The following is a 27625-nucleotide window of genomic DNA, read 5'->3' on the forward strand; positions in this document are numbered from 1 at the left end:
TTCGTTTGTTATTTATAATTTTAACGCATACCAGTGAAAGAACATGGGTCAAAATCATATAAAAATAATTAATGCAAATAAAAAAAATCTTTTATCCATATTTAAATAAACTATAACGTATTTTTATAAATCTTCATTTTTAATTTTAAAGTATGTCGATAGATGGCAGTGAATTTACAGTGGTTACAAAATTTACCATGACAGTTACTGTACCGCTCTATCTTATTATATCCTCATTGATACAATTCATAACTTTGACAACTACACATACAACAGTAAACTCATCTGTTCTCACATTGTGATAATGTAACACAATTTTCTCCAAACCTCATTCCCATTTGCGAATATTATCATTCCGTTAGCTTATAATACCTTATTGAATTTCCCAGGGCCCAGTAAGTTAAAACGAAACGTTCGCAAAAAGAAACGCTTGCAAACGGATTCCAATAAGTTCGCGCCGCGATTCGCCTCGCATTAATCACCTTAGCGAATTCGCCTAATTTCTACCGTTGTGAATAATTCAGGGCGCGTGCCCATTGTGTTTCTCATTATCATTGTTATATTTTGAAGGTTACTTTAACCGAAACGCTGCCATCTTTCTATTAAATACTAGCTTTTGTTTACTTGGTGTTTGCGATTAAGCATAATAGGAAAGTTTCCTCAACTTAACATAAATTATTTCACATCGTGCACGAAATAAAGCACCAGATAATTATTAGAACAACATAGATAGCAGTTATTTAGGGCCGCAGAGGGAAGAACCGACGTAACCATACGCGCCGTGTCCAAAATTACCGCCTTCTACATCTGACCCTTGATCCAACCTCCCAGCGAGAGTCTCTCTAGGTGTTGGTCGAGACTCTTCGCTATGAAACCGTTCCTTGACACGGCTATCGGAACAATGATCGTCGAGTCAACATCCCACATGGCGGTAATCTCGTGAGCCAAGTCTAGGTACTTGCTGGATTTGTTCTTCTCGGCTTTCACGAGATTCTCATCATGGGGGATGGTGGCATCTTCGAGCACGGTCCGGCGCTGCGATTGGTCTATCAGCACGATGTCAGACTTAGATAATAGATCGATCCCAATAGAGCGTGGCACGACCATTTTCTAGAACTGGCGCAGGTACGTACCTGTAGTACGGCACTTCGCGGTCCACAAGGCCGTATAGGAGAGCAAGCTGTTGGTGAATAATTCTGGCTACGAGATTATATGTCTGTGCAAGTACTCCCTGTTAGCAAGATGAGAACAATAGCGAGAATGTGCGCGTTGATTTTTGCTCCTAAAATGGATGTAAGGAGCTTGTAAAGTGTAGGCAAGCATGTGATGGGTCTGTAGTTCTTCGCTTCCGTGGTACTACCGGACTTATAAAACAGGAAGGTGACACCAGTTGTTAAGGAAGGTGGGAGAGAACCAAGCTCGAGGGCTTGTTGAAATTGTGCTGCCAAGCAGGAGTGCGAGCATCGGAACCATTTTAGCCAGAAGTTGTGCAATACATCGGGCCCAGGACTTTTCCAGTTCTGGGCCGTGCGGATGGCACAACTTACGTCATCGGGGCTGATGGTGACTGCCTACTCTACTCATCCAACTCCCCTCGGTGTGTCCGACAGGCACCGACCAGATGTTTCGCCAGAAGTCAGTAATGACAGTAGCATCTGCCGGCTGCGTGTCGGACCCACGAAGTTTGGTTTCCTCCCACCTTCGGTATACCTTCCTTTGGTCACTGGAAAAGAAGATTCTGATGGAATCAATCCATACGCTCTCTGTAGCGGCGAATACGGTTTGCCCATGCATAGAGTTTCTGTTTATTATTAAGATATAACTTCGTTTTTCTTCCACAATTCTCGGAAGACAGCGAAAAGTGGAGACGCGTCGGCCATCTTATCGCAATTCTTAATGGAATATTCGGCCGACTCCCCGTAACGCTGGATGCTACTTTTGGGGCCTAAATTCACCGCGCGAGAATGACGAGGATTCTTCTTAATTGAAATTGGAGTTTGCTTTTATAGGTTGATGTTTTGTATGTATGTATGTATGTCACTTTATTGCACATAAACAAGTTTACACAAAATAGACATAACAGAGTAAAAGATGTAAGTATATGTACAAAGGCGATGCGATGCGATGCGAGGCGATGGGATTGTCATTGTATATTACTTATAAATAAATTACTTACTTACTTACTATACTCGTAATACCTATATTTTTAACATTATTGTGTTTTGTTTCAGGTAAGTTCTTTGCAACGTACAATATGCTCATGCTTGCAAGAGGATAGGGGACGATCGATTCTCCATACAAACGTAGTCCTCTTTTTCCTCCCTGGATATTGGCATTATAGAAAATATTTTTACACAATTTGATGTATTTTAATCATAGCTTTGCCCGACCGTTTGTTTTTTTTTTTTGAATTTTTACTTTATTATAAGAGTTAGGAGCTTTTAAAATTTTGTATGAAACCTGTTTCTTTTCTCCAAACTCATTAAAAAATTTAAAAAAATCGAAAAAAAACAAACGCTCGGGCATAACTATGATTAAAATACATCAAATTGTGTAAAAATATTTTCAATAATGTTGATATCCAGAGAGGAAAATGGGGAATACGTTTGTATGGAAAACCGGTTTCGAGGCGGTCGCCCCCTTTCGCCTTAAAGGTTGACGCAAAAAGTGAGGTATTTTTCTGCTGGTACACAGAAAATAAAGGTATTGTGAACTGTTTTAATGTCAACCGCTGACTAACATTGGCCACTCAGAAATTGTGTAAGGAAATTTTAACCGTAGAATCCCTAATTTCAATCATTTGGTATGGTTGCACCAAACGATGCAAAATGTATTCATTGTTCGCTTTTGTTTTTAAGCTGAAAACTTTAGCAGTTAGCTTGTCACGTATGCTTCAAGCAAATTTAGACTTTTTTTGTTGGTTGACGGATTGGTGAAATGCTTTACGCATTTCCCCGGCCTGGGGAACCACAGGTGGATATGATGGGACTCCCTCCTGCATTCCTCTCCTATTGAGAGGAGGAGAGGAAGTATACCCACTAAAAGCCACTCCGGCGTCACCCTTCTAACCGTTTTGAAGGGGCCATGGGATGCCTGAGTTTCTACCATAACTCCGTCCGGCGGCCGTGGCTTATCTTACGCCGGAGTACCCACCAGAGTACCAATTGAGCTCAAACCTACATTTACTCGTACAACTTATGATTGTCCCTATCATTAAACCACGTCCACAACCCTCCTTTTATCTCCCCTTACTTCGTTTAAAATATCCAAAGTAGTTGCCACCCGTAACATAGGTAATTTATTCAATTAGAGGTCATTTTAGCGGCCCCCGGCCTCACTCGAACCTCGAACCTAACTGATTGAAATTCCATTATTATCGGCCCCCGCAGTAATAGTAAACCTATATAAGAGAGGTTTTACCTCCTCAGCGGGCACAGTAGGTAGATTTTAATCGGAGTAGGCAAGTTTCTCAGCGAGATGGAATCAGGAGATTTGCAGGTGAAAAAAGGTCAAGAACAAACTCAGAACATTGCCAAATGTATGGTACTTATATTTAAAGTTACTCTGGAAGGTAAAATGGGTCGTAAAAACAAGAAAATCTACATCAAATTAAATCACTTACACTCAGCTGCGCGATAACAAGCGCGTTATTTCATTTTTGTCTTCTCTACTGTTTTTTCTGTTTTTCGTAACTGTATAAGGTGTTTTATGTTGTACCTTCATGACGACTTTCTATGGGATTGTAGTTGCAGTAGTTTTCCCTGGCTTTCTGCACCAGACGTTTTAGAGGGTATTTGTTCCTCAAGGCCGCTGAAGCATCTTCCAACCAGTTGCCTGGCCAGGTGTATGGTTATACCGCTTTTTTGCCACCGCCCCTGATATGATGACCACGACCGCCCTGAGAAGAGTGACGACAAAGAAGAAGAAGAATTAGGTGTTTTTTTCAACTAATGTTTATTTTGCGAGCAGAATTTATTGCGTAGGGCAGCTTTAATTATGGGATCAACCCTGAAATCGAGAAACACAGAGATACATTCGGGACAATCAGATGTAAATGTTTCACACTCGACTCGCAGCATAAGGCTAAAGGTTGAAGTGGGATTGATACAGTCGCAATCAGATATATCGAAGAGGCCAAGATTCTCACAAATATCTGAACACGCACTCTAACGCTGTGACAATAAAGGCGTGTTCAGATATTTGTGAGCGCCTCGGTCGCTCCGATATATCTGATGGTGACTGTACAACTTGTAAGTACCTGTATTTCATTCTGTTCCCGATAGATTTACTGTGACCAACCCAAGGTCCCCCCTTTGTAGTGGGGTATACTGATTTGCAAAAACGGGTGCCAACGTTTTTAATAGGGTATTTGGTATGCGAGGTCGGTCGGGGGATTATCCAAGGCATGAGATACATTCGATCCTATTGGGTTGTTTCTGAGTTTGTCATTCAATACTTTTATACGGGTATCTGCTGGAATCTACAAATCATAGGATATTTACTTATTATAAAATTATATTAGCTTTTCAGGACGCCGATTTTAAAATTTAAAATTCCAACGAAATATTTTTTTTTTATGTTCACAATCATCATCATTATCATCATGTCAGCCGATAGACGTCCAATACTGGACATAGGCCTCCCCCAAGGCTCGCCACTCCGACCGATCCTGTGCCGCTCGCAACCACCGAATTCACAATAGTGTTGAAAAAATATTTTTTTCAACCATAACCAGCTCAGTATAGCACGCATAATTTAAAGTGTATAATCGCATTATACACACAGTCTTGGAGACCCTTTACATCTCTAAGAATAATTTGATGATCTTTTTTTTATATAAGCTTTATCTCAGACTACTACAGACTTTTACATCTCTAAACAATTTTGGTACTTGTTTGTATATTTTTTATTATAGTTATTTTTGTGTTATTCGACATTTAGAGACTGGATACATCTCTAACAAAGTATCTAAAATTTCATTGCATTTGTTTTTGTAATTTTTGGTTATTTTTATTGCTTGAAAAAAATTGACATGTAAAAGTTTAGTGCCCCTGTGGCCTATTTGCTGAATAAATGTTTGATATTTAAACATAAAATATAATAGGTACATAATCAAAATTATATGTCAGATTAGTTAATTAACATAATAAGGCATGCAGCGTTTTATTAAATATAATTCCAAAATGTTAATTAAAAAAAAACATGATAAAAATATTCGTGTATATTGATTTGTTATTGTACGACAGTGCATCGTATCATACCAATATCAAAACGATAACAGATTTAAAAATCTGAATACCAGTCTTAGCCTATACAAAAAACCTACTCTGTATTTTACTTTGTGCCAACCCTAGGCCTCGAGGCTACTCAATCAATCAGTGAAAATGGCTTGAATGTTTGCCGTCCAGGGCTGCGCTGCGATCGATATGTTCTCTGGGAATATCTAGACTCCGCGGGAGACATTTATTCAAATCAGTCATTCAGGGGTTTATTCTATGTATTCGCTTAAGGGGCCCACTGACTATCAGTCCGCCGGACGATATCGGCCTGTCAGTTAGAACAAAAATTTGACAGTTCCGAATCAGAGTTCAGATTTGAAGGCCGATATCGTCCGGCGGACTGATAGTCAGTGGGCCCCTTTAGCAATAACAAATACCTATTTAATCATAGAATCTGCTTACAAAATTCACAAGAATCGGTTAAGAATTGCGACCTGTAGAGGAGAACATCCGGACATACGAAAGTAGAATGCCCGAATCAAAACGGGGACCTTCGCTGACGCTTCGGTCAAATAAATATAGGTACACCTGAACCTTCCTCAATAATCACTATATTGATAGGTTAAATCGCATCAAATTCCGTTCAGTAGTTTTTAGGGTTCCGTACCCAAAGGGTAAAAACGGGACCCTATTACTAAGACTCCGCTGTCCATCTGTCCGTCTGTCTGTCTGTCATCAGGCTGTATCTCATGAACCGTGATAGCTAGACAGTTGAAATTTTCATAGATGATGTATTTCTATTGCCGCTATAACAACAAATACTAAAAAGTACGGAACCCTCGGTGCGCGAGTCCGACTCGCACTTGGCCGGTTTTTTTTGAGTTTATCGCGAACATACAGACGCGGCGGGGGACTTGATTTAAGGTGTAGTACTACGCTACGGATTTTACGGCGTATGTTTCGAATGATTGCAGCCTAACTAGATATTTTTAAAGCTAGAGAGATTTGGCAGTTACTTGAACAGTGAGTCTTCATCTAAGGCGCTGTCATTGATTTCCATGTAGTGAGAGTAGTGAGATTAGGGTAAATCGCTGGCTAGTTAATAATAAAAACGTCCTTTAGGTAGTTAAGTACGAAAGGATGATTGCAGCCTAATCTAGATATTTTTAAAGCTAGAGAGATTTGGCAGTTACTTGAACAGTGAGTCTTCATCTTAGACGCTGTCATTGATTTCCATGTAGTGAGAGTAGTGAGATTAGGGTAAATCGCTGGCTAGTTAATAATAAAAACGTCCTTTAGGTAGTTAAGTACGAAAGGATGATTGCAGCCTAATCTAGATATTTTTAAAGCTAGAGAGATTTGGCAGTTACTTGAACAGTGAGTCTTCATCTCAGACGCTGTCATTGATTTCCATGTAGTGAGATTAGGGTAAATCGCTGGCTAGTTAATAACAAAAACGTCCTCTAGGTAGTTAAGTACAAAAGGATAATTGCAGCCTAATCTAGATATTTTTAAAGCTAGAGAGATTTGGCAGTTACTTGAACAGTGAGTCATCATCTTAGGCGCTGTCATTGATTTCCATGTAGTGAGAGTAGTGAGATTAGGGTAAATCGCTGGCTAGTTAATAATAAAAAAACCGGCCAAGTGCGAGTCGGACTCGCGCACCGAGGGTTCCGTACTTTTTAGTATTTGTTGTTAAAGCGGCAACAGAAAAATACATCATCTGTGAAAATTTCAACTATCTAGCTATCACGGATCATGATAGACAGACGGACAGACGGACAGACGGACAGCGAAGTCTTAGTAATAGGGTCCCGTTTTTACCCTTTGGGTACGGAACCCTAAAAACGTCCTCTAGGTAATTAAGTACGAAAGGAACATTGTATAATAGGTGCCTATGAGTTAAGACTGACCCTTGGAAACTAAAACATACAATAAGTATTTAAGCAACGAAGTCATTTATTTTATAATTTTTAGTTGCAAAATACAAATACAAATATATTTATTTGCCATTAAATGTGGTATACAATAGTGTTACATTATTATTTATAGAGTTATACACATTTAGACTTTAAAAAGCCATGCAAATTGAAAATTTATACTAAATTTAAGTTTAATTGACATCATTATTTAAAAGCTTAGCTTTTAGAGCTGGTCAAAGACGCCTAGTCTTACTAAGATGGCATATAGTCGAGGTAGGTAGGGGTTCATGGCGTTAGCCGCGATAGCTAAAGACGCCGGTTCGAATCCGGCCTTCACCACTGGAGGGCTTCGTCAGTTTTTCTTTAATATATGACATCTATTACAGTTTTTAATCATTATTTTAATCAAAACATGCATTATTAACCTAGTTATAAAGCCATTAGTCTTTAACGTGGTTACTGCTTCGGAAAATGATTTTTACCACACCAACTGGCAAAGGCCCTCTTGATTGTTTAATAACTAATGAGAAAGTGGCATTTTATCCACATGTGGGGCAAAGTAAACAGATGCGAATTTTGAGTTGTTTCCTTATTAGTTGGTCGAATTGACTTTTAAATGATGATTTTGAATGATAATTTTTTTATTACGTTCATTTGGATTTGACTTGATTTAATTTCTTTGGTATTTCATAGTTAGTATTTTCCTCGCATTGGTGTGGTGAAAGATTTTGTGTTTCACTCGATGGCAAAATTTGCTTAACCCTCGTGCCTTGAAACCCTCGCAACGCTCAAGATTCCACTTCTCGAACCATTCGCTACGCCCGTGGTTCAATTTTGAAATCTTTCGCTCGCTCGGGTATTAATATTACGGGCGAGCGGTTACAACTTTGCCCCCTTGTACAACAAATAACTATTGTCGCTTTGTCGTTTAATTCTTTAGTTAAACAATTGTTAAAAAAAGCTGCGAAATTCTTAATGGATTTGTCTATCGCCATGCAAATTCGAAAACCGATTCCATTAAACACGAAACCGCGTTTTCCAATACATTTGATGGTAAATAAGCTGGAATTTAACAGGTGAAGCGAATAAAAGTGAAACAGAGTACCCTCCCCCCCGACATCAATCAATTAAATGCAGGTAGCTGCCCTCGTTTATCTTAAAAACGCAGTACAATTTGGCAGTATATTGACTTTTCTTGGCATAGTTGCAATAATAGCACAGTATTACAATATAATAAGCTTAACAAGAGAAAAACGAAAATAAAACGGGTGTACAAATTCTTTACTCTGTGTTAAGGGGCCCCCTGATTACCAGTCCGCCTTCAGTCTCTGGTCTTATCGGGCGGCTTGCCGTCCTAGGCCAATAACGTCCACACACATAAGCGATTATTGCCTACCGGCAATGGCCTGCTGCCACCTCTGAGACTGCAGACTAGCAGTTGAGTCGTCAGTTTTCCACCGTACGGCCGCCCGCCGGCAACGGTCTGATAAGTTAAATTGACAGCTCGCCGGACGATATTAGCCTGTCAGTTAATCGTATCAGGCCACACATTAACAGTTCTATTTCAGACCACGGACTGTCCGGCCGATATCTGTCGGCGCTGACCGGAATCGTCTAGCGGCCACACACGCTTAGCTTAGCTATAGGTTCGTGTTAGCCATCAGACCGAAAGCAGAACGAGAACTGTTAGTGTGTGGCCTTTTGCGATTAACTGACAGGCGGATATCGTCCGGTGGACTGGTAATCAGTGGGCCCCTTTACTTCCACAATTCAACTAACTTTTTTCTCTCGAATTGCAGTTTTAGCTTGAGCTTGGTAGTTCATTTTATCAGGTGAAAAGCAGTCCTTGAGGCCAATTCAAACATTGATGCTGAACCAATAAAACGCTGCATTTCTCTCTGTCGCACTAGTATTATTATGTAAGAGTGATAGAGAGACAGAAAGCGTTTCGCTGTCGTAGCGCACACGATTTGCATCTTGACTTGGCACCCTGATATAAAACCGCATCAATGCATGGCAACTCTCATCGTGACTTTTCAAATTGCAAGCGCACGGCTACGGCTTAACCAAAAGGCCAATCATAATTTGCTTATTTGCTTTCACAACAGTTTTTATAGGCTCCGTAGGCCGAGTACATGATTGACGCGACAGTATCGCACCGCGAGATAGACTACCCGTCTTTTACTAACTGTATGAATTAAAGAGGAACGGGTAGTCTATGTCGCGGCGAGATACTCTCGCGCCAATTATGTTGTAGCCCGGCAGGGCCGTAGAAATATGAATGTCTCGATACTGTCTTCTTTAATCGTAATTTCGTTACGTACAGCCTGCTCGCCTATCTGCTTCGATAACTTATTACCGCAATCACGCTGCATTAAACTTTGAACCTTATTTTTATTACAATACGATAACATTTTCAATACGCCGTTAGTTAAGATTCCACTTTGTCAAATAAAGATTCGTATAAGATTTTAATGGTGAGGTTAGGTATAAGGATAGCATCGATTGCCTTTCGTTATTCAATTCGGGTGTTCGAGAAGTGAAATTAGATTTATATTTTATAGGCCCTATTCAGCATCGTGGCATGTTGATTTACTCTCGATTATATTATTCTGTTATTTGATATTTTAATGTAATAAAAGCTAGCCTGATTATATTACTTAGTCATTTGACGTCTTAATTAATTAATTAATGTTAGTCTTAATTAAGTGTTATTGTATAGCTACACTTTAAGATAACTACTTATCCGGACAGATAGCCAAGTCATGCCTCGCTCATGATATCATCCTAATTTCTGAATTATTTTCGACATGTGTTTCAACTTTTTCGGACGAATGTCGAAGACCAACGCATGGAGTTTCGTCCATACATAGTACATGTAACAGTGAAAAAAAAAATTTTTTTAGTTAAAAGTCAACGTCATTCGATAGTTCTTTAAAAACAATTTAGAGGTGTCTAAAAAGTTTTTTGATAAAGTGAATACTTTGGAAAATAATCACTTCGAAACTCCACAAAAATGTGTTCCCCCCTCGAACTTTTGAACCAGGCTTACAAAAAAATCATTTAAAAAAATATAGCTTAATAGACTTTTCATGAAAATTGTTTTGAACGCGGTCGATTGAGTATTGAGTCATTAATGAGTTCTTTTCGAAAAAGCTTCTCTTTTTATCAAAAGGATGTAAGTGCCGCAAAGGTAGGCCCTTTTCATATCAATGTGAGCGGCCCGATACGCACTTTTCCGGTTTTTTTTTCAATCCCTGCGAAGCCTGTCTCTACCTGTTTCTAAAACAAAAGAACCACGATTTCTTTGGCTCCATTGTCAGTATAAAATTCAGATTATTTTTACCCTCATTACCCCTTATCGGCGATTTAAAAAGGTGTAAAAGGAACCATGGCTTAGGGACGTTCGATGACCAACCAACGTTGTACCGGTTTTTAAAATGGTACATTAGATACATTTTTGGTAGGTACCTACCACAGATGAATTTTTGCAATGTGATATCAGAGGATGTATGAAGGAAAGCCTAGTAAAGTTTGCTGTGGTGGTTTTTAGGGTCTCTCGTGAAGGGGCCCTCAATAGTCCGACTGCGAACTGCCGAAACAAATAACAAAGAGTGTATAAGGGAAAAGTGGATACAGAAAAACTAAATTGTAATATAGTAATTGGTACAACATAATTTTTCGAAGGATTTAAAATTGGAAGGGGAGGACCTCGACGAACTTGTTTTGATTAAATCGGGGAAATGTTTAAAAAAACTTCATATCAAGAGTAGCCGGAGTAGGTACCCTAAACTGAGTACCTACGAGTTCCGAGCTCCATCATTTGTTACATGAAAATAGTGACAATTTCCCAATAGATCCCAATGGGTCAAAAAGTGTAGCCGTATGAACTATAAACCCTGAATCGAGCACTTGTGTCTTCAAACATATATATGACAGTTTTTGAAAGCGAAGGAAGCAGGTTTTTACCAAAACGTACCACATACGAACATAAAAGTGGTACATTTCCCTTTCTTTCACTTTCCTTAGACAAGGCGATCAAGACCAATGAACGTAATTTGCACGGTTCGAGAGTTGGGAATGCCTTTCTTTCTCAAGCCAAATCCGCGAAAGGAAAAAAATTAAAAGCCCCAAATATTCCTTCCTTTGTCAAGACCTATTTGATACCTGCTTCGGGTTTAAATTTAATCAATTGCTTTTACGACTGGTTACATTTTACCATATTTTAGTCGTACTATCATCCACACAGTTAACTGTGATTTTATAACCTCTTAAGTCCCGGCGTACTTGTACAAACTAGTACGAATTCAACGCGAAATTTTGAACTCTTAAAAAAAGTTTCAAATTTAAAAGCGCAAAAATTGGCCTGGGTCTAACGAGGCTAAACCCTGCAAAGACAACATGTACCATGTGTTAGTTTTTCTGAATATATATAATACGAATTTCTAATTATCAATTAAAGTACGAAATATATCTTACGTATATACTATTCGGTGTTTAACTATTCGGTTGGTTTGCAATATACTTAATGTTTTGCTAATGGTGGAAACATGTTGTTTATCTTTGAAATGTACAGTCGCCATCTGATATATCGGAGCGGCCAAGGGGCTCACAAATATCTAAACACGCACTCTAACGCCTTAACAATAGAGTCGTGTTCAGATATTTGTGAGCGCCTTGACCGCTCCGATATATCTGATGGCGACTGTACCAAGCGATTATAATTGTCACTTAACGGGTAAGGGGGACAAATTATAACCCACTTCTTTCTTTATTTTCTTAATTTTTATTTTATTTAATCGGAATCTACGATTCTGGTGCAAAAAAGTTGCTCTTTTCGCCGGAGATCACCGAGATCAGACCTACCTTAAAAACTAATCCCATGTCCATACCATATGCCATGGATCTTAAAATAACGTACCTACCAACAAAACAACCAAGCAAAAAACACGTAACCCAGACATTTAGTCAATGACAGAATTCCTTAGAAACAAAATGTATCTATTCTCGTTGGCTGAATGACGGTCGCGTTGTTTTATGTTTGCTTTTTTTAAAGTTTCACATGGAATAAACTATACACGATAGCAAGCACAGCCTCAACAGGTTTTTAACGTATGCACACGCGAAGTAAAGACTTGAACCCATTGACCCCTACTTGCCGCCCTAGCCTCCCTTTCCAAGCCTAGATGAGGTAACGACCTGAATATTCAAAGGGTATCCTTGCACTTATCTTTGTGAATAGTTGTGGTCTAATGACTAAACATGTTTCTGGTTTCATATCAAGAAATAAAAAGTAAAAATTGATAAAGAAGCAAAACAATGGTCCTAATAACTTGAAAATTATTCACAATTCACAACAATTTACCAGGTCATTCTTCCAATGCAGCTTTCGGAAGTGAGAATATTTTTCTTATCAAATACAATGCTATCCTGTAAACTTATCAGTAACATCGTTTTTCTTGTACCACGTTGTCTGAGGATAAGCGATCACCATAGCTCTCGGACACTTAAGAACCTGCACCTATTTTAAAGTAGGGACTCCACGAATTGTGAGTTTCTTTTTGACCCAATGATTGGCTGATACAGATTGCCTTAAATGAAAATGCATGAAGTCCGCCATTTGTACTTTATTGTATTGTGCAAAAAATGTTAAATAAATAAACCACAGATATTGATACTGTAGTCTCTTGAGAAAACCTCGGAGAGAGTTCATTCCACAGCCGGAGCGCTGGCGGAAGGAATTTCTTTAGCTAGATTGAACCTCGGCTCGATTTCGCACAACAATTCGATGCTCATTCCAGCCGAGCCTAGGTTGTGCTTGTTTGCATTATTTCCTTGGTTTCTTAGACTTCTTCAGAAGAAAAGCGGATGTGAGTTTGACTACGCGTACAATAATTAGAACAAGGCAGAAACTGTAAAGATACTTTTCTGTAATAATGTGATTGCACGGTGGCAAGGAATTTTTTCGCGCTGTTTTTATCGCTACTCTATCAGTAAACATGTGTATCACCATATACCTACACATCAGTGACGACACGTGAAAAATGTTCGTGAGGAAGACGCAGCTGATTTAGCTTTCTTTTTCTGCGTGAGCTGTAAAAATGTGCTTAACTGTCTGATAAATAGGTTAACCAGTTCTGTGTATGCCCCGCCAGTGGTACAGTCGGTTCCCTAACATAATCCGCTTTTCTATACAATTAGTATGGCAACTTGGGTACTTAAGTTGGGGCACGGACCGTACATGAAGTTACATAAAAATCATCCAGATAAACCAATTTTCAAGACAACCCTGCGTCAAAATGAGATCATAACAATCCTTCAGTATCGCAACTTTTAAGTATCTTATTAAAGAAAAGTTTGCCCCGATACCGGGACCCTTCGGAAGGGGCTAAAAGGCTCCGTAATTCCGATCGATCGGATGATGTCGCCCCCATCGTCAATACATCAAGGGAAACCAAATCCAATTCACCTTTAAACTAACCTTGTTCAAAGAAAACGACCCTTATCGCTTCAATGATAAGTCCAAGTGAAGATTTTCGCAGGGACGCGTTAAGTTGGTAATGGGTCGTCGGAAAGGTGCCGCCTTTGTTAGCAGGTGCGTAAAAAATCGACGTTATTTCAGATGAGTGTTAGTGAAATGAGTTTGCGAAGGGATTTTTCAATGCGGGACGGTTCGTGGTCTTTGGTGTATATGTCGATGGCATGTAAGATTGTCTGTGCCCCAAGTATATTCGTTTAGAGGGTGTGAAATCCAAAATGGACAGTGAGGGAAAATAAGGAACTTATTATTATTCACATCGACGGGACTTAATCGCGTAAAATAAGTTTTAAATTTACCTCCGAGGTTTCGAGGAAGGCGTTGCCCCGTGGTCTCGGAGAACAAGGAACATAGTTACAACAACAACAACAACACAACAAATACAACAACAACAAACAACAACAACAACAAGGAACAAGGAGGAAGGAAGGAGGAAGGAAGGGAGGAAGGAGAATAAGTAACTTGTTCTTAGGAACCACGGTCTATGGATCCGAGCAGTTTTTAAGTGAAATCATGAAATATATCGAAATTACATTCATAGGTCCTTTCTTAGGATGATAAGCTGAAGCTATGATTACAGTCAACATTATCTCCAGTAAAAATTATATGTCGTGTAGTGTATGTATACTCGAGCGATAAAGAGGCAGATAGCGAAATTTCGGATTCGCGTTTCCCGGTAGGTCCTTTGTAAACAAACCGCCTTGATGCATCAATGTCATATTTTATTATCTCTGAAAACTTGTCAATAACCTGTTGAAGGTACAGTATGTATAAGTTACTCTATGGTTTACTAAACAGGCTCGTGCTGCACTCTGGTGGCAGAACATTGTAGTAATACCCCTTATTACGTCTTTAATGCGGGTGTAGTTGTTTGGAGGCCGTGGGTTCAGGTTCTTCTTTCACTCTTACGGTGCCGAAGCGTGTGCGAGATTGCGGTGCACTTTTTTGTAAGTTTTAAGAAAAAATAGTATATACGGTGAGTTCGATCGAAAATATAATTGTGCATTTTTAGAAGCAATTTTCATTATTATTAGCTTTTGTGCAAAAATTGTTACGAATTTTTAAGGTGCGTTTTAAACCTATTATCGTGATTTTTTTCTATTGTAAAACAGAATTTGCCTTCTGGGAACACTTTACATGAAAAGGGTTTGGTAGGACTCACCTTCCTAAAGTGTACTCTTATTTCAAAGCGGCTCAATTGTCTTACGTCAAGACAATAAATTGTATTGAATAAAACACATACAACATAATACCGTAATCAGATTTCAATGTAAAATTTCAATGTAACGGCCCGGCCACGACATCGCGCGGCGGCGGCAGCGGCGAGCGGCGGCCAAAGGTGGGAACGAAAGGTCCGATCGCTGTGTCTCGCTCCAACCTATGGCCGCCGCTCGCCGCTGCCGCCGCCGCGCGACGTCGTGGCCGGGCCGTAAAAGCTGTATGCGTTTGTTAGGTTAAAAAAAAAATTCCTGAAAAGATTTTACCTGAAAAGATTTTTGTCGGATCCTGCTTAAGGTGACATTTGGATGACGGCTGCCATACACGGTGTTTTTTTAAAACTCCGTTAACTTCAAGGTATGGCTAAGTGTAAGGCCTAAGTGGACGCTCGAGTTCAGCGTGCAGCGGGGCGGGGCGTGTAGCGTGCATGTTAAACAAATGCAAACGTATAGGAGCGGCCTTAGTGCACGCTGCTCAAATCACTTGTGAGCCCGACGCCACGCTGCACGCCCCGCCGAACGCTCCGCTTCGAGCGTCCACTCAGGCCTTACACTAAGTACATTCTGAATGGCTTAGATAGATAGATAGATAAACCATTTATTCTTTTGCCACAATACACACATATAAAAAGGGTGTATTTACTTTTTTTATAATTTTTCGTAAAAAGTTATTAATAGCGTTGTTGTAACACGGACATTAAATTAAAAACCACCAAACAATTGAAAACTATGACATACCAATGAAATATCGAATATCGATTGTCCGAGATAGTACTTGCGTTTAGTAGCAAATGTATAAACTCATACTAAACACTAATCAATATATAAACAGGCCCTAAGGCAAGTGAACAAGCTCGTAATCTCAAAATAGATCTTTATCACCAAAATGGAGTTAATTAGAATACCGGGTTCTTTGAAAGGTTACTTAATTTAAGCTCAGGAATGCACCCTTAAAATTACGAAATTTAAATAAAACACGGTGTATAAAATTTAATATAAATTTATTGTTAAAAATACTTTTTAGGGTTCCGTACCCAAAGGGTAAAAACGGGACCCTATTGCTAAGACTTCGCTGTCTACCTGTCTGTCCGTCTGTCACCACAGGCTGTATCTCATGAACCGTGAAAGCTAGACAGTTGAAATTTTCACACATGATGTATTTCTGTAGCCGCTATAACAACAAATACTAAAAACAGAATAAAATAAATATTTAAGGGGGACTCCCATACAACAAACGTGATTTTTTTGCCGTTTTTGCGTAATGGTACGGAACCCTTCGTGCGCGAGTCCGACTCGCACTTGGCCGGTTTTTTACGTCTCCTGCAGCAATGCAATCGGCTGCATTACTGCAGCAGTATTGCAGCGCGCCATTACTGAAGACTGCATTACTGCGGCAAATGTCAAAATCGCCGCGCGATGTTGCTTCCCGGATGTTTGACATTTGCGGCAGTAATGTCGCGCTGCAACACTGCTGCAGTAATGCTGGTGTGGTTTGAATCCGAACGGTACCTTATTTACTGAAACTCTTTTACGAATTCGGCCCAATCGTCTTATGTAGAGACAATAAAACACATACAAATAATACCGTAATCAGATTTCAGCTCGATTCCATTCGATATGAGCCCATTTTCCACATTTACCTTTTATTGCTGCGAGTGAAGATTCATCGCTTATTCTAGAGTACAGGTCTCTTACCACTAGATAGAACATAATATAAAATATATTAAATCACATTTAATATCGGGTCTATCGCGAATTTAAATGTGATTTAAAATGTGTTCAAAACGCGAAAGTTTTAAATGTTATATAACATACGAGTAATATATGCCAAGTGCTTAATATATTATGCGGTCGAGAGGGGTCACGAATTCTGGGCAAGTTCGTGTCTCCTAATACATCGTCCCAGGCGATGCAATGTCTGCGGAGAGGTCACTCCACCTGCATCCTGAAAGGTTGATGATGATGCCAAGTGACAAAACAATAACTTTATGTGTGGGCCCATTGAATTATTCAAATAGGCACACCATTTAAATTAAAAGGCATTAATTTGAGAAAAAGGCTCCCACAATTCTATTTAAAAAAACCTATGTCTAAAAAATCAAAGCTTTCAGTGCAACTAATCTCAAATGTTTTCTTTGACACCCTTTCCAAATACACACCGAAGAGTTATTTGTCAATTTTGTCATCTAATTTACCTTTATTTCAACATTTCATCTCTCATGTAAAATCATTATGCCTTAAAGATAATATGGCTTTATTCATAAACGCGTTACTGGCCTGAATTAGCTATGAATCTGTCATTTTGACTTATGTATTTGTAAGAAAGGCATAAAACATAATGTAACTAAATTAGGCCCGTAAAATTTTATTCACATCACCAATTCGAAAAAGGGCTTTTTCTTCCCTGCTAGGAGGGATCAAAGTGGCACTTTTCTTGCCTGCTAGGAGGGATCAAAGTAACACTTTTCTGTTCCAGGCCACTATTTTACATTTTCTTGCGCTTTTTTTTTGCTGAAATAATATTTTTAAACATTATAATTACCTCTTAGGTGATGTGATAAGTAATATGTGTCACATGGTAGCAAAATTATTTCCATCTTGGGCGTAACACACTTGAATCCCTCACTACGCTCAGGATTCTACTTTAGAATCCTTCGCTTCGTTTAGGATTCAATTGTACGCCCTCGCCGTAAATATGTCATTTTGCTCCCTTGTGTCACAATCTACTAATGAATGAGGGAAATAATTGATGAGCGCTCACCATTCGTATGGACATCAAATAAAATTGTTATCCACGAGGTGCACCGTGCAGTTTAATTCAGTTCCGTTCTAGTATTATTCAATATTGAGTTGAGGGAAAAGTATTACGTGGTATAAAATGTGGAATCTAATGAAGTGATCTATGTTTTCGGGTCTTTGAAGCGAAACCACCGAGCTAATAACAATTGATGAAGGTACGAGCCCTATTGGAAGTATTATACGGTGGAGATGTAAAAAAATCTAATTGAGCATATAATAAATTGTTTGATCCGACGCCATTTCATGTTTTATTCATTGAATAAGGCTTTTACCGAAAAAAAAAACTGTAAATTTCAAACGGCTGCAATTTTATTTCTAAGCAAGATGATAATGGCTACCTTACCGCGGTAAAAAGTCTTATTATACATATATTCCAATATAAATAATACACTGGTGATTAGAAGAGATCACTGTACACGTATTGGATGGCCTTCTCGCGGCCGGGGGGACGGTGCATAAAAGCATTCGCCCACTCGGTGAACAAAAAAAAAGAAAAAAAAGTTACAGAAGGTCGGTAGAGCACAATGAGCCAAGCTCTACCTTTCTGACTGTGTTTGAGCGAAGTACGAGTATTTATACATACAAATACGAGTTAGTTCCCTATGGCGGTCTTCTCAACCAAAAAAATTATGTGCCGGGAACTTATACATTATTCTAAGTTAATCTATGTGAATATATAGTATGTTGGTAAACGCACTCAATGCCAATAATTACCATGCGCCGTGCTACGCCATATGATTACCATGTCACGACGATTCATTAAAACAAGTTGATTTTGCGTGAGTATTTGCTATTGCAATTATTAATTTCCTGGTTCAATGAGCCATTTTACTGAAAATTTTCAATTAGCCTCCACAATGGATACGAACGATTTGACCATTTATGAAATTTCAGTAAATACATATCTTCAATTGAATTTACATATGAATCAATACGTGATTTTATAATAACAGACCAACAGACAAGTAGTTAATAATATAGTTCAACGTTTTGGTAATTAACATTTAAATAATATAACAATCAGTTCTATGAGTAGTTATCTAAAAAGCTATAGGCAATTATTAATGGATAGGTGTTAGATTTAAAAGTACTTTTGTTTAAAAAGATTGAAAGAGACAAAAACTGTCATTATTACGCCGACAGAGCGTTACCATCATATGAATAAAAAAAAACAGGACAATACAGGGCCAGGACATAGGAAAGTTTTTATAACCAAAATTATCCGGGGACTTGAGATGTTTACTTACCCCCTAACTATTTAGTTTACACAAAGTTACGAATTCAAAAATTGTGTTCCAAGCATTTCCCTCTCTACGTACTTGTTGCTTAGCCTAACTGGGTACTTTGAAAAAACTCGTATCTTGTGGGATGCATACATAGTTACTGCCTTTTAACTTTGATGCGAGATTTTTTGTAAAGTACCGATATGTATGTGTATATCATAGTCAAAAAACTCTTCCTTTTTCTTCCATCCGCACGAGCCGAAACCCTTCACAATCGACATTGACCGATAATCCTAGCCGACGTGTACCACCATCCATATTAACTGTATACCAACGTAAACCTTATTGCCAAGACATAAGGCTCACCTTAGGTTTGTTAAGAATGTTGTCGTATGTCCAGAGACAGGCTAATTAATCCCTGATGCCTGCTCTGATCACGCAGTCCGCGCTCCCATGGGACTAGGAGCATAGTACACTGCATATTACAGACGGTGCGTCCGGCGACGGTGTTTCGTCAATTTTGCTGAAGTCATTATATCAAGTTATGGATGGAAAGTGGTGGATTGCACATTATCATCCTCCTAGCGTTTGTCCCGTACTGTGACGGAATCTTTCCTACTTTTTTTCTTCCGCTTCGCTCTATCCTGGACATCGGTTTCCGTTAACCTACAGGCGTTTAAATTTTTGGCAATGATATTATGCCACCGCTGCCTGTGATTGCATATTTCTTAATTCCTTTGTGCTGAAAAGCGCATTGAAGTAACTTAATATGTGCCATTCCCAATCAAAAGGGTACTTATTGTCGTTTGTCAATAAGGCGCTATTTCCATATAGCTTCAGTTTGAAATCAACCTTATTGACAAGCGACAATGTGGTACCTTTTGGTTGAAAATGTGACATATATAGACATACAAAAACATTACTAAGTAAACAAACATAAACATAACTCAGTAAGGCTTGTTTTGTGGGTATTAAATAATTAGACGACGATGTATATATATTATAATATATATTTATAAATACTTATATACATGGAAAACAATAACAGTTTTGAATGATTCACGGTTAGTTTCACTAGGCTTATATCGACGGGGAGCTCGAAAACAATACAAAAGGTAATCACGGTTCATATCCCAGTCGACATGTCTACATAGAAAACATCCATAATTCAGTAACAAATATTTGTGATAAACACAAAATAAATGTCCTTACCAGGATTCGAACGCGGAACCTCCTGCTTCTGTGGTGTATGTGTAGAGTTACTAATGCACTTATAATATAAGCTATGTATGTATCAATCTATGGATATTTCTAATAAAATAAAATAATAAAATAAAATAATAAATAAATAAATTATAATAAAATAGAATAGAAACAATATTCTATTTTATTTATTACATAATCAATATTCTATTTTATTCATTAGAAATATCCATCCGTACATGGCGACCCTGCTGCTTACAGACTGACTCGATACATGATTGATACATAGCTTATATTATAAGTGCATAAGTAACTCTACACATACACCACACGTAGTAGCAGGAGGCTACGAAGCGCTGCTCGTCTTCTATAATCTGTTTCATATAACATATATTTATTTAGTATAATATGAGATAAAAAAGATCTGCCGAAATAATTATTTTTATAAAATTTCACGGCACACATGCCTACTGTTCATTCGTTTGCACCGTTGCAAATTAATCCCCCACTGCCCCTCCTGGCATTACGCACTCATGCCTTGGCAATTTCGTTATTTCTTTCGTTCATTTTGCCCTACCCCAGGGCAACCGCGAACCTCGAAATTCGAACATCGTATATCTATCATGCTTGTTATAATGGAGTAACGTGGATGCTGGTATTTGAGTTTTGTTCTAAAAGTTTGCGTTAGTAAAGATTGCGTTAGTAAAGACCTTGCCTCTAAGGGCAACCAAGGGGCGACAAGAAAACAATTTGTTCACCCACTTATAAATCCCGGGGGTCTAGAGGACCGTCTGACTGGGTGCGGGATCTGTGATTTTTGACGCCATATGGCATTGTATCATGTTTTAGGACGTGATTTTAATTCGTTAATTTAAAATGACACAACCGTGAAATAATATCCAAAAGGGGAAGGTGACTGTTTTTGAATTTGAAATGAAATGAAATGAAATGAAATGAAATGAAATGAAATATATTTATTAATAACAATTGTTACATGTCGAGGTAATTAAGTACAGGATAATTTGATAATAACTCAAGAGGTATGGGCACTGTGAATGACATCTCGCTTTGTGCGGTAGGGCACACAGGACAGCGGATGTCATTCCAGATCTAGAGCAGAGCGTAACTGGGGAGGTACCTCCACCTTACAGAAAACTAGACCTTACTCATAGTGTTGTGTTCCTGCCGGTGAGTAAGGTTACCAGAGCTCGACGAGGGTGCGTAGTGTTAGGGTCGACAACGCGCATGTAACTCTTCTGGAGTTGCAGGCGTAAATCGGCTACGGAGACTGCTTCACATCAGGCGAGCCGTATGCTTGTTTGCTACCAACGTAGTATTAAAAAAATTGATGAACTGATAACTAACAATTCGAAGAACTTATTGCAAACACGTAATATCGATTTTTTTATGATATAAGAATAGGTCAGGAGGCAAACGAGCAGACAACTCGTCTGATGGTAAGCGATTACCGTCGCCCATGGACACCCGCAACACCAGAGGGGTTGCGTGTGCATTGCCGGCCTTTAAGATGAAAGTACTTCTTTTTAGGGTTCCGTACCCAAAGAGTAAAAACGGGGCCCTATTACTGAGACTACGCTGTCCGTCTGTCCGTCTGTCTGTCACCAGGCTGTATCTCATTAACCGTGATAGCTAGACAGTTGAAATTTTCACAGATGATGTATTTATGTTGCCGCTACAACAACGAATACTAAAAAGTACGGAACCCTCGGTGGGCGAGTCCGACTCGCACTTGTCGGGTTTTCTTGAAGGTAGTATCTTTAAGTATTTAGAAAATGTTTCAAACGATTCTGCTGTAAATGTGTTTGTTATTATTTACTCTTCCAATTTTCACAATTTCACTTCAAGTTTTTTACGTAGGTACTTATGCGCTATAATTGATAATTACGTACTTAATAGATATCTTAATCCAATTACTCTTTCTTGTTACAAAAAGGTAAAACACTTAAAAAGCAGAAACTTTTCTAAGATTTCGCTTTCCAACATTTTTTTATTTAACTGAAAGTAATTAAAAATGGTTTTTATCTACGAGTTATATTTAAATATTTTATTTCATGTTTTAATTAAACGAGAGGCTTTAAGAAGTTATTTTTATTACATTCAAGCACTGAAGCGCAGTAAACAGGGCGGACTGATAACGACTCGCTGTGCTCTTATTTCTGTCGACTCCCTCGCTTTATTTTCTTGTAAACCAGTATAAAAATGGCCTCTGAAGCTATAACAAATGTATGTTATCTTAGCTCAACTATATACTAGATTGTTTGAGAGAAATCTTTAATAACACCTTGTTTTATTTTACTGGTCGATATGGCAGGCCTTTACTTTTCCGCCCGCAGGCAAAATGCCATAAGTCACTATTGAGCTTATTTAAAAAAAGACCATTTATATCTAAGCGCGGATACTGACCTCATAGAAATAAAAGGCGTATTTCTGTTAAACGTTCTAATCGGTTAGGTCGTTTTTCTACTAGAAGGTGGTTTAGTGCACACTTTAGTGCCTATAAAAAGGAAATTGGCCCGGCCGCTGCGTTTTCGTCGACTATTGTTAAAGTTTGAGACGTAGAATATTTACGTTATGGGGTACGAAATAGTATTTTTCATCACACTCGCTCAGTAAAAGCGTTTTCCCTAGGGTTATGAAGTTTCTAGTATTATAATTAACATAATACTGTCTTCGGTTACCGCGATAGTTACTCATGAAATAAAACTATGAAAACGTATTATATCGCGTATATTGAATTTATAATTCATCCCGACGTTTCGAACCCTTTACAGCCCACCCGTTGACCACGAACGCTGTAAAGGGTTCGAAACGTCGGGATGTATTATAAATTCAATATACGCGATGTAATCCGTTTTCATAGTTTTATTTCATTATAATTAACAGTTTTTTGTCTTTATACTTCATTTTTATATCGCAAGTGCGATGAAATACATAGTGTGTAGCTCGGGGCGAAAAATTATTGCAAACTCGAGTCTATAAATCGCTCCGGCAAGCCGTCGCGATTTAACTATACTCTCGTTTGCAATATTTAACTTACGCCCCATGTTGCACAATGTACTATTATGCAACCGTTGTTTAAGAGAGGTAAAAAAAGGCGAGAGGCGTGAGTAACAATTTGAGGCGAAGCCGAAAGTTGTTAATAAACACTCCACGAGTATTTTTTGCCTCAGTTAAATAAACGTTGCATACAATACTTTTTCTACGACCAAGCACTTACTTTGAAATAAAATTGTAAATTTATCAAATATTTTTCATGTCATCTAGTGGACTTCTGCCTACGGTATCTACCTATTTTAAATAAATAATATTATCTGAGACACTTCTGTTGGAGAGCTAAAAAAAATGAAATAAAAAAAAAACATGTCTATGGTTCACTTATTTGTCAGAGATGACATTTAAAATAAGGTTGGCGCAATGTATTTTATACAATATTTTTTAAGTGGTCATTACACGAAGTATCGAAAAGTGTCAAAAAGATACTGCGTGTATGCACAAATGGGGCATTTTGTACGAAAAGGGACCTTATTGTCGATGGCGCTTACGCCGCACAGCGTCGCGCGGCATTGTATTTACATCGGAGCATCGTTTTTAATGGCGTAAGCGCCATCGACAATTAGGTCCCTTTTTATAGAAAATACCACAAATGCGTTTTTGGGAAATAGACTAAGGACTTGTCTTGACAACTATAAGGTAGGGTTTTAAAGATGTGTCCACGACCCTTTATATGACAAATAAAAGTACGGGAGTAGAAAAACTGTATTATGTAGGTATATTTAAATTGCAGACACTAAAAAATATCATATTTAAATGACAGCTGACAGACTGATATAGGGCGATAAACCTTTTTATCAAGAGAACGTTGAAAAGGACCAGGACGTAAATAAAATTTCATAAATTTGTAAAATGGTCCCAAAATGATGACGTCACTGGTTGACTTACATAAATTAAGTAATTTCGTTAAGGTGCAGTAGGCTCAGAGAACGGAGCTTTTTAAAAGTCGTAGCGCTTTACGATCACATTACGGTTGCCAAAAAAAGAATTAATAATTATGAGACCTTTCTCTAGGGACTTCAGCGATTCGAATCCTGAGTTTTTGACTTTAGCTGGATAGAAAAAAAAAACACGAACGTAGGTCTTAAATGCACTTTAAAACTTATAATAAATTTTGCACAAAAACTAAGCATATGAAAATTATTTTTAATAATGAGAATATTTTATTAAAACGTACTAAAAATTAAAAATCAAAAACATGGTATCCGCGGTCCCGAGTGTCTCATCCATCTTGCTTACGCTTACGCTCAGTGAGAGTGAGAGAAGAACACAAACCTACTGGGCCTTAAACGTTACATACAATTCGGACGATGGCTCAAAGCGGATTATTAAGATTACATTTCAAGAACAAAATATTTTTTGACGCCTCAGGCATTGCTGTTTCTACTCAACAGGGTTTTTTCATTACGACGTCTCAAAACGACACGAAAAAAATCCGCGAAATAGCGAATTGGCAAGAATTATTCCTCTGTAAAGATTTTCCGCAGAAACGAATTCAAGCTCAGTTTTAGAATTTAAATTCAAAGATATTGGAATTTCATATTTTTATACTTGTCTAATCCATTAAGAGCTGTAAAACCACAGTTATAGAGTATAAAATCGAATGCAATGTAGGTTCAGCAATTATAAAAACCCCTGTCACCGTTCACGTAAAATTTTAGTACGGTATTTTTCAGAAAAAACCTATAAAGTTTCCACTAAAATCACGTCGCGTTCATTCGTTTGGAAGCAAATTAAAAAAATCTTGATTTTCGCCTTTTATGACTTACTCAGTTTTAGTTACTGGTGTTGACATTTTATTTAATAGCATAATGCTATGAAATTGAATAACTACCACTATTCTTTCAAATTCAACTGGGCCTAGTGGTTTCAATTATAGTCAATTGGAAAGCTTTTCTAATCCATTAAAAATAATTAATGAAGCGTTTACGGCTTATGGCTTAAATAGAAAATGAGTCGGAACGCACTTATAAGAATAAATCGTTTTTTGGAGAAAAAAATTTAATATTTCTTTTAAACAATTTTAAAAACAGCTTTTTACATTTCAAAAACAGCTCTTTCCACCAACACGTTTTTAATTAAATGTCTAGCGGCCTGATTCGAACTTTAAGATACATTAAAAATTTGCTAAAGATACGAGGTGGTTCGGATTGTTAGTTCTGTTGCAAAAGTGACATTTTTATTTGTAGAAACGTCTTGTTGACACTGACATATCTGATCCATGTCGTATCTTTAGCAAATTTTCGACGTATCTTAAAGTTCGAATCAGACCGTTTATCTGTGAAAGACCGCGGAAAACTTTTGCGGTTGGTTGACAACGACGTTGAGCTTCAGTTTAAAAACGGTTTTAGTCGATGGAATCTCTTCAAACCTTTATATGTTACTATGTTATTTGCCTTGATATTTAGTAGGGTTTAGTAGGTATTTTTTACGGATGCACTTTGATATCGCTATGAGGATCTGAAGAAACCCAAAGTATTATTAGACTACGAGTAGGGCTAGGAGGAGGTTCCTAAGAACGAACCAATTTGAACGTCGTCATCATCATATCAGCCCTTTATCGCCCACTGCTGCTGAGCATAGGACTCTCTTCTAGTACACCACTTGTCCCGGTCCTGAGCTGATCTCATCCAGAAGTGACCTGCAATCTTCCCAATGTCGTCCATCTAACGTCTCAACGGGTGCCAGGCGCTTCTTCTTCTTCGCTTCCATTTTGGTCCACCTGTCACTAGCTATTTAATGTATTCCCGTTATTATTTATTGTAAAATCTAAAATGCGGTCAAAATTCATATTCATACAAATATACACAATTTCACAGAGGCATTTAAGGTTGCATGAATATTAAAATGTCAACACCAGTAACGGATACAAGTCAGCAGACTGGGATGAGATGCGGCACTTCTTTGCGTCTTATCCTTGGCAGCAAACCTGTTTCATCAGTGATGATCCGTCGATCTGTGCGAATGCTATCACCGATGTGTTGCGTCTGGGCATGGAATACTATATTCCCTACTCAGACGTAGCAACCGGAGGCACAGCTCGTCCATGGTTCAACGCCGAGTGTGACCGGGCAGAAGCCCTTAAGCACGCGGCTTATTTATCGTGGGCTGATGCTCGTAGTCGTAAAGATCCGGATGTACAGGCAAAGAAGCAGTCGTTCAATAGAGCAGCTAAGTCTTGCAAGAAGGTTATACGGAAAGCCCGATTCCTTCACGTTCGCCGTGTAGGCGCCAAGCTAGCCTCTTACCCGTCAGGGAGTAAGGCGTTTTGGTCGCTGGCAAAGTCGGTTGAGTCGAATTTCTGTCGCCCCTCTTTACCTCCATTGCTGAGGCCAGATGGATCACTGGCGCATACAGCGAAAGACAAGGCAAACCTGTTTGCCTCTCTTTTCGCAGAAAATTCGCGTCTGGACGCTGGCGTCGCTAAGCCTCCCTCCTTGCCTACCTTTGGTGCTTCAATGCCCGAAGTAAAAATACACCAAAGGGAGGTATTGAAAGCACTGCGCTGTCTAGACGTGAACAAAGCTAGTGGTCCTGATGGAGTTCCAGCGATTGTGTTGAAAACTTGTGCGCCTGAGTTGTCTCCAGTACTGACACGCCTGTATCGTCTTTCCCTGAGGTCGGGTCAAGTCCCCGAGTCGTGGAAGCTTGCAAACGTACAGCCTGTACCTAAGAAGGGTAGTCGTGCTGACCCGTCAAATTATCGACCTATCGCGATCACCTCCATACTTTGTAAGATTATGGAGCGTGTTCTGAACACCAAGCTCCTGGCATATCTCGAAGGTAACGATCTCCTCAGTGATCGGCAATACGGTTTTCGCCGGAATCGGTCTACTGGGGACCTTCTGATTTATGCCACCCACCTATGGGGCGAGGCCATCGAGAGACATGGTGAGGCTATCGCCGTGTCCCTCGACATTTCCAAGGCTTTTGACAGAGTCTGGCACGACAGCCTAATTAGCAAGCTTTCTGCGTATGGGATCTCCTCTGGCCTGCGCTCCTGGATCACTGATTTCCTGAGGGACCGATCTATTCGAGTTGTCCTAGATGGATGCTCGTCTGATCTTTTGGCTATTAATGCCGGGGTACCTCAGGGTTCAGTCCTCTCCGCGACCCTCTTTCTGCTGCACATCAACGTTCTGCTCAAGCCCGGTATCTTTGGGTACGCGGATGACAGCACGGTTACGGAGAGATACCTTGGTGACGCGAGGGTCAGTGTAGCTGACACCAAGATCCTCAGGGAGACCATGGTGGAGCGATTGAATCTGTCCTTGGATGCCGTGTCCGAATGGGGCGAGGCCAACTTGGTTGGATTCAACGCCACTAAAACACAGGCGTGTCTTTTCACTGCAAAACGGAGCCAGTTTACCTTGGCTCCCACTTTCCGAAATGTGTCCCTTCCCGTGACCAACACTTTAGAGCTTCTCGGTCT

General features: G+C 39.0%; 1 long non-coding RNA gene across 1 annotated transcript in view; it reads right to left on the minus strand.

The window, feature by feature from the left end:
• LOC134747793 (uncharacterized) overlaps window positions 1-27625 on the minus strand; it is a 331875-nt gene that overhangs the window by 28313 nt on the left and 275937 nt on the right. The gene's annotated exons all lie outside the window — the stretch shown is intronic.

This window comes from Cydia strobilella, chromosome 15 (assembly GCF_947568885.1).
Source record: "Cydia strobilella chromosome 15, ilCydStro3.1, whole genome shotgun sequence".
Lineage (NCBI taxonomy): Eukaryota > Metazoa > Arthropoda > Insecta > Lepidoptera > Tortricidae > Cydia > Cydia strobilella.